This window comes from Chenopodium quinoa, unplaced genomic scaffold (genome assembly GCF_001683475.1).
Source record: "Chenopodium quinoa cultivar QQ74 unplaced genomic scaffold, ASM168347v1, whole genome shotgun sequence".
Taxonomy (NCBI): domain Eukaryota; kingdom Viridiplantae; phylum Streptophyta; class Magnoliopsida; order Caryophyllales; family Amaranthaceae; genus Chenopodium; species Chenopodium quinoa.
The window spans coordinates 367,962-374,810 of record NW_018744498.1 but is presented as its reverse complement, the minus strand read 5'-3'; the positions used below and the strand labels follow the sequence as shown (position 1 = coordinate 374,810).

The window sequence follows — 6,849 nt, the reverse complement described above, 5'->3', positions numbered from 1 at the left end:
CTGCAAATTGATGCATTTCTCATGTAATGATAGTTTTCTCAAAACATATACAACTTAAATAACATAACACTAGTGGAAAAAAGGTTATCCGTAACGGGCAGCGTCCGTTACGTATGCTGCCGTTACGGATGGCCATTATTATTCGTAACGGGCACCGTCCGTTACGAATAACTACTTATTCATAACGGGCACTTACAATGTCCGTTACGAATAAGTAGTTATTCGTAACGGGCGTTTCAGGTGCCCGTTACGAATAACTACTTATTCGTAACGGACGTTTCAGGTGCCCGTTACGTATAACTACTTATTCATAACGGGCGTTTCAAGTGCCCGTTACGAATAACTACTTATTCATAATGGACATTGTAAGTGCCCGTTACGAATAAGTAGTTATTCGTAACGGACGTTTCAGGTGCCCGTTACGAATAAGTAGTTATTCGTAACGAACGTTTCAGGTACCCGTTACGAATAACTACTTATTCGTAATGGGCATTGTAATGACCGTTACGAATAATCTCCGAATAAGACAAAAAATTAGGGGCATTTGTAACTAGCATTTCAGGTGCTAGTTACAAATACCCCCTATTCTTCTTTCCATTTACCACCCAAATTATTACATTCTAAAAGACTTATTATTCCTTGACAAACAACAATACTAATAACACCTGCGTATCTGTAGTAAAATATCATGTAAATGCTAGACAAATCTTGTATTACACACTGTACTACTACTTGTTTTTTTATACTCTCCTATATACACTTATGACTTCCTGTTAAATTCTCAGCAAATTTAATCTGACATCATTAGAACAGTTGCATCTGCATTCTCTTGTCAGCATTCTCTTCCTAACCTTGTTTTTCATCTGCATCAGTTGCAGATAACATATCTCCTGCAGCTGTATTGACCGGTCTCTCGGACTCATCGATATTCCCTGAGGTCGAACCAGGAAGATTATGCATGACAGAGGAAGATGGTGGTCAAACTAACTCACCACTCCCATGAGCAGACTCCATAATAATAATGCATGACCCAGCACAAGCCTTCTGTGTACTTTCAAGACCTGAAACCAAAACAATATTAATCTAATAGTCCGGATAAACTGAAACAGTAAACAAAACACACTAGTAGAGAAAGACTTCTACATAACACCACATAAAAATTATCTGGTCACAGCCCATGTAAAGAACTAAAGAAGGCATCTTGATAAATATTCTCATCACCTTCACAAGTATATTATCTTTTATAATCCATATAAAACTCTAGTGTATACTCAATTTTAAGCTTTCAATATAACAACTTTATAAGTATAAAATATATATTTAAAATAAATAACTAAATAAAAGCCTTGTTCGTTCTAGCCTATATCTTTTCCCTTGTCTGAGAACCGTGAGTATAAAAATCAATTTTGAATTGCACTTTTTTGCCAAGATGCCAACATAAAAGTATTTAGAAGCTATCAAGAACATACATAGCTTAGGATGCAGAACTCAGGGATATCTTAAAGCTACGGGAGATGCATAAATTTGATGAATGAATTACACAGAAAAACACAAAAGGATGATGTTGGCTTTATGCACAGCAATCACTTTCTTTCTGTTGTTCAAGTAAGCATATTCAAATGCATACTTTGCAACGTGTTCAGAGCAAAACTTTGTTATCACCTAGTACAATAGAATTAGCTTTAATCTTTTATACAACAAGATAAAGGCAATAACTATACAGAGATTTTAAAAACAGACATTAAACTCAATCTTCTAGAACGTAGAGGAAAAAAAAAAGCCAACTATCAGCAACACAATGGCTTTGCGCTTCAAACAGAACTTTTAGTAGCATAATGTCAATTGCAAAAGAAATGAGTTCTTATTTTTTATCTTGACAGCCCTTACAGGGCAATACAAATGACTTCACATTGCAAAGATGAGATGGCTCTACAGACATTTAGAAGCACATCCAAAGATAGCAAGAGATAATATAAAAAGAGGCCAACATAAACCAAATTGATATAGAGCTCTAGAAGAATAGTTTGATGTAAACCAAATTGCTTTACATAGAAATGTTACAAAGATAATAAAAAAACAAAAGAAATTTGGTCTAATATCCCTAAATAAAAAGTAATAAAAAGAATATGATCCTTCTTCCTCCTAATAGACATATTAGCATCTATATATCCATAGCATACCTTCAAAAATAGTCAAAAGTCAGACCATAAATTACTGATGGGCATACATATCATTTCCATGATACCATTAGTCACTACAGAATTGTAAATTATCAATCTATGTGAAAGTAAAAGGCATCATAATACACTTATCATAAAATTATGCATATTAGAATATTAATCTAACAAACTAACAATAATTCCACACATTAAATTAAAATAATAATAAGAATAGTAATTAATGATTCAGTTGTTCCATGGCTATATGCTTTAGATCAATTAGTTCAATAAGGCCCATATACAGGGTCTGTTACACATCATGCTTTGACAGGACACATTAAACTTCATTAACCTAATAAAATCAACATTATTTTATTCCAGTATTGAGTAAACTAAATTACGTTACTTGTTCTTGGTCAGGTCAAGCCACCATGCCTAATACATCAGAAAAAGGAAAAAAGCCAGATATTCCCAGAATTCGATTGTTATCATTTTAACAAGGCAGCCAAATCTTTTATACTGTGCATAATATAATTTATTTGTTAGAAGTCCACAAACAATTTAGCCTCAACTCATATTTTCCTCCCTCATAATGGATGTGACATACTACCACATAGCCACATACAACTTCAACCATCAATAGAAACAGAAAGGTTAGATGATGATACGAAGAAGAATCATATAAAATGCAGATACACACCATTTTATATATTTCATCATTCTAATCAATCTAACAACTTATAGAAATTAGCTAGACACTAAGCCCTTGAAAATTTCTACTGGTATTTAAACCGATCAAGAGTCTCACCTGTCTTAATTAAGAAGCCTTTTTACTATCATGATCCATGGCTGAACTAAGAATTAAATTAACGACAAACCCTCAAATGTCAAACAGATATTCAATGAAAAAAGGTATTTTACCTCAGATCTGCTTCATTCCAAACTATAGCCAAGATCTCAAGTCGACAGATTACACCATCAGCGATGAACTTTCGCTTCTTGCTCATCTGAATCTCCATGATTATAGTGATTTTCGAGGACAAAGAATAGAGAAGATAACCACGGAGGAGAGAGAACACAAAAGAGAACCGAGGAGAGAGAAGAGAGAGACGGCTGCAAGCTTGCAAATGAGGAGCAAAAAGAAACAAAATGAGGGTTTTTTAAAAACAAAATATCCAGCAAAATTAACACAAACCCATAAATCATCCAAATCAAGTCACACATATTAGATCAAACAAGCCCATAAAGAAAAAAAATCAAAATGAACCCAGAAAGAAAAATTAAAATAAAACCCCCAAAAAAGAGAAATTAGTTCACCTTCAAAGATAGAATTTTGAATCTCGACACATTTTGCATTCTGAATCTACCGAATCTTCGCGAGTAATTCACCAACAGGACCCGGAACCACCATCGAAGCATCTTCAGTCGTAGAAGTTAGGGCACTATCTTATGCTTGTTCCGTTGTTCGTATATCCACATAGAGATGAAAAAAATAGAGGAGATTGAGTGAGGAGAAGAGGGAGATAGAGTGAAATGATAGAGGAGCATGACGGCTTGAGAAGAGTGAAAGTAAGAACCCTAGTTATAACTATAAGTCTATAAGAACGGGCTTTTCTCATTAGTTGGGCCAAATTCAACATTTATAACGGGCGCTATCTTGTCTGTTACGAATAAATAAGTATTCGTAACGGACATTAAATTGTCCGTTACGAATAAATAAGTATTCGTAACGGACATTTTATTGCCCATTACGAATACTTATTTATTCGTAACGGGCAATATGGTGTCCGTTACGAATAATATGTATTTGTAACGGACTGTTATTTTGTCCGTTACGAATATGTTTATTGTAACGGGCATTACTTTGCCCGTTACAAATAGCCTGTTACGAATGACAATTTTTCCACTAGTGTAACTTGCTTCAATCCTAAGACTTTAATATGACTCTCATACCTTAGTCCATGGAAGGGGTTTAGTGATTTCTCACTCATAATAAAACTTTGCAGAACATGACCTTCCGCTAGTCAATGATCTCATAATTGAGGTCATATCCTTTTGTTTGGATTTGTGATGTGACTTTGGCTCCTTTGTTCTTGGGCAAAGGTGACCTGTTAGTCACATGACATTTTAATCCTAACTTCCTCTCTAACTATCTTACTATAGTTTAATACACATATTCTGACATTCAGTATGCAACATTGCTCTTCTTTGAACTCTTCAAACTCACTGTCCTTCTCCATCCAAACACAAATATGCATTTAGATCACCATCTAGAATCATCTTGCCTGTTTGGAAAACTTGCATTCGTGTAACCTTTTGACAACTTGCTCAAATTACCTTTTTAACACTGTAGCTAGAAGAATTCCTTTTAGTGCTTCTCAAGTACTCAAGGATCTGTTCTTGGTAATTCTCCGTATGCTTATTCTGAGTTTGCTTGAAACCTGCTACACATGCACAAGACATATGCAACATCTTTCTTCGTACATTTCATGGCACATGTAATGGATCCTTTTACAGAAGCATAAGGTATATTATTAATTTTGCAACTCAACTCCATTAGCTTTTGAAGGCCTTGAGTTTTACTAAGTGTAATACCATGAGACATGGGAAGACATTTTATCTTAGAATCTTACATCTTGAAATTGTCAAGAACCTTATCAATATAAGTCTCTTGATTCATTCCAATCATTCTTCAAGACTCACTCTATGGATTTTGATTCCCAATATGTACTCAACATCTCCTAAGTCTCTCATATAGAAACAATATTTCTAACCACTGCTTGAATTATTCAAGCATTGATATATCATTTCATATGAATTGTATGTCAACTACATACTAGAATAAGAAGACCAATTACTCCCACTAAACTTCTTATCTCTACAAGATTCCTTATTCGTTCTACTAAGGAAATCAAACTGTTTGACTGCCTAATCAAAACGAATGTTCTAACTCCTTATTGCTTGCTTCAATCCATAAATGAATTTCTGAAGTTTGCAAAAATTTCTAGAAATTTCTTGATTTCAAAACTCTTAGGTTGTATCATATACATGTTAATCATCAAGAACATTTCATGAAGGTGATTTTGATATCCATAAATAGAATAATCCAAATAGGCTTACCCAACTAATAGGTTTGACCCTATTTGTAAGACTATTATGGACTATCACATCTTTACAAACATGGAGTCCATACTGGATTTCATGGCTTTAAGCCATTTCCTGAGTTGGCACTTATCCAAAGCTTGCTTGTAGGGCATGGATTCTAACCGTTCTAATAAGAAAATTTTAGAATCCACCTTTTTCTCAAAATTTCAACAAACTGTTTGTTTTGATCCCATGTAACCTACGATAGGTATGAGCGACAATAGAATTATTCTCTTCAACTCCTTGAAGCATATCATTCTAGTGGGACGATAGAAGTCTTGCTAGTTGAATTAGCTTGCTTCGACACATGGTTTATCAAATTAGCTGATTTCATATGCCTTCATCTCTGATGTAGTGTTATCCACATCCATTTGTTGCTCGTCTCGAATCTCATTGAGATCTAACTTTACCCCCATTTGGATTTGTAGAAAGACATTCTTTCTATAAAGACACTTTCACGAGCAACAAACACTTTGATTCTACGCGATTGTAGGAATAATGCCTCTTAGTTTTTATGAGAAAACCCATGAAGAACTATTATTCTTATTTAGGGTGCATTATGTCATCTTTGTAAACATTTTATATTGATTTTATAACCCTTAATCTTGTTTAGAAAAGATAACTTTTGGAACATTTCCAAAACATAACTCTTATGACATCTTTTCTATTGCTTTGGTTAAGTTTCCTGTTTATTATATTCACAATTGTTGTTGTAATGTATATCCTCAAAACGATATTTGTAAATCATTAAATCTTGGATCGAACAATGGCAAGAAAAGTTTGATTCCTTCTTCAAAAACATATGCTTTAATTGTAATGTTTCTGGATTGTGAATTAATTCAACAAATCCTTTTGATGATCATTCCTTTTGAGTTAAATATTTATCACAACAATCATATTGTGGTGTTAAATTGTTTATCTCAAACTGATTTTACATTTCATTTTTGGAATTTTGAACATTCTAATGTTTCCAAGATTTACTTCATTAAGTAATTATCTATATATTCACTTAAATCATTAGTAAAAGCAATGAAGTAGTTAAATCTCTTTGCTAATTTTGAACTTATTGGTCTACATACATCATATGTATAGGTTCCATAAGGTCATTTTAGCTTCTTTTACCCTTTCTACTAAAAGGCAACTTGGTCACCCTAACTTATCAAGCATGACTTCTAATTCTCAAATGATTCATAATCATATAAGAATAAGAGTCCATCCATAACTTTGGATGTGCGAATGGTTAATGTGACCTAACCTTATTTTGTTATTAGTAAGTGTGCTTTTAATCATCTAAATCTACTCTTGTGATCTACTTATATTAATGTAATTGTAGGGAATATTTCAAGCATTATCCCTACTTGAACCCAGTGTGATCATACACTAAAGTACGGTGGCGTCCAAAGGGAAAGAAGATAGAGCAAAAGAGTCGCCAACAAGTTTTTTTAGGAACTTGTAAACCGTTCACGAGGTGAAGCTTACACCCCTTAACGATCCAAGAGATTGTTAACTCCAATAGGTCTGGAACCATGACTGGTAGTTCGGGGAT

The 6,849-nt window shown here is 33.8% G+C and overlaps 1 long non-coding RNA gene across 2 annotated transcripts; it reads right to left on the bottom strand.

Moving 5' to 3' along the window:
- Positions 1–522: 522 nt before the first annotated feature.
- Positions 523–3,770, bottom strand: LOC110697738. 2 transcript variants are annotated; one of them, XR_002506554.1, is made up of 3 exons: positions 3,477–3,770; positions 3,081–3,279; positions 523–1,061 (listed from the first exon to the last, which is right to left on the bottom strand). It is a non-coding gene; the product is annotated as an uncharacterized LOC110697738 (long non-coding RNA). The 2 variants fall into 2 exon arrangements; XR_002506553.1 differs by having other exon boundaries at positions 3,081–3,272; positions 3,477–3,769.
- Between the last annotated feature and the right edge of the window lie 3,079 nt (positions 3,771–6,849).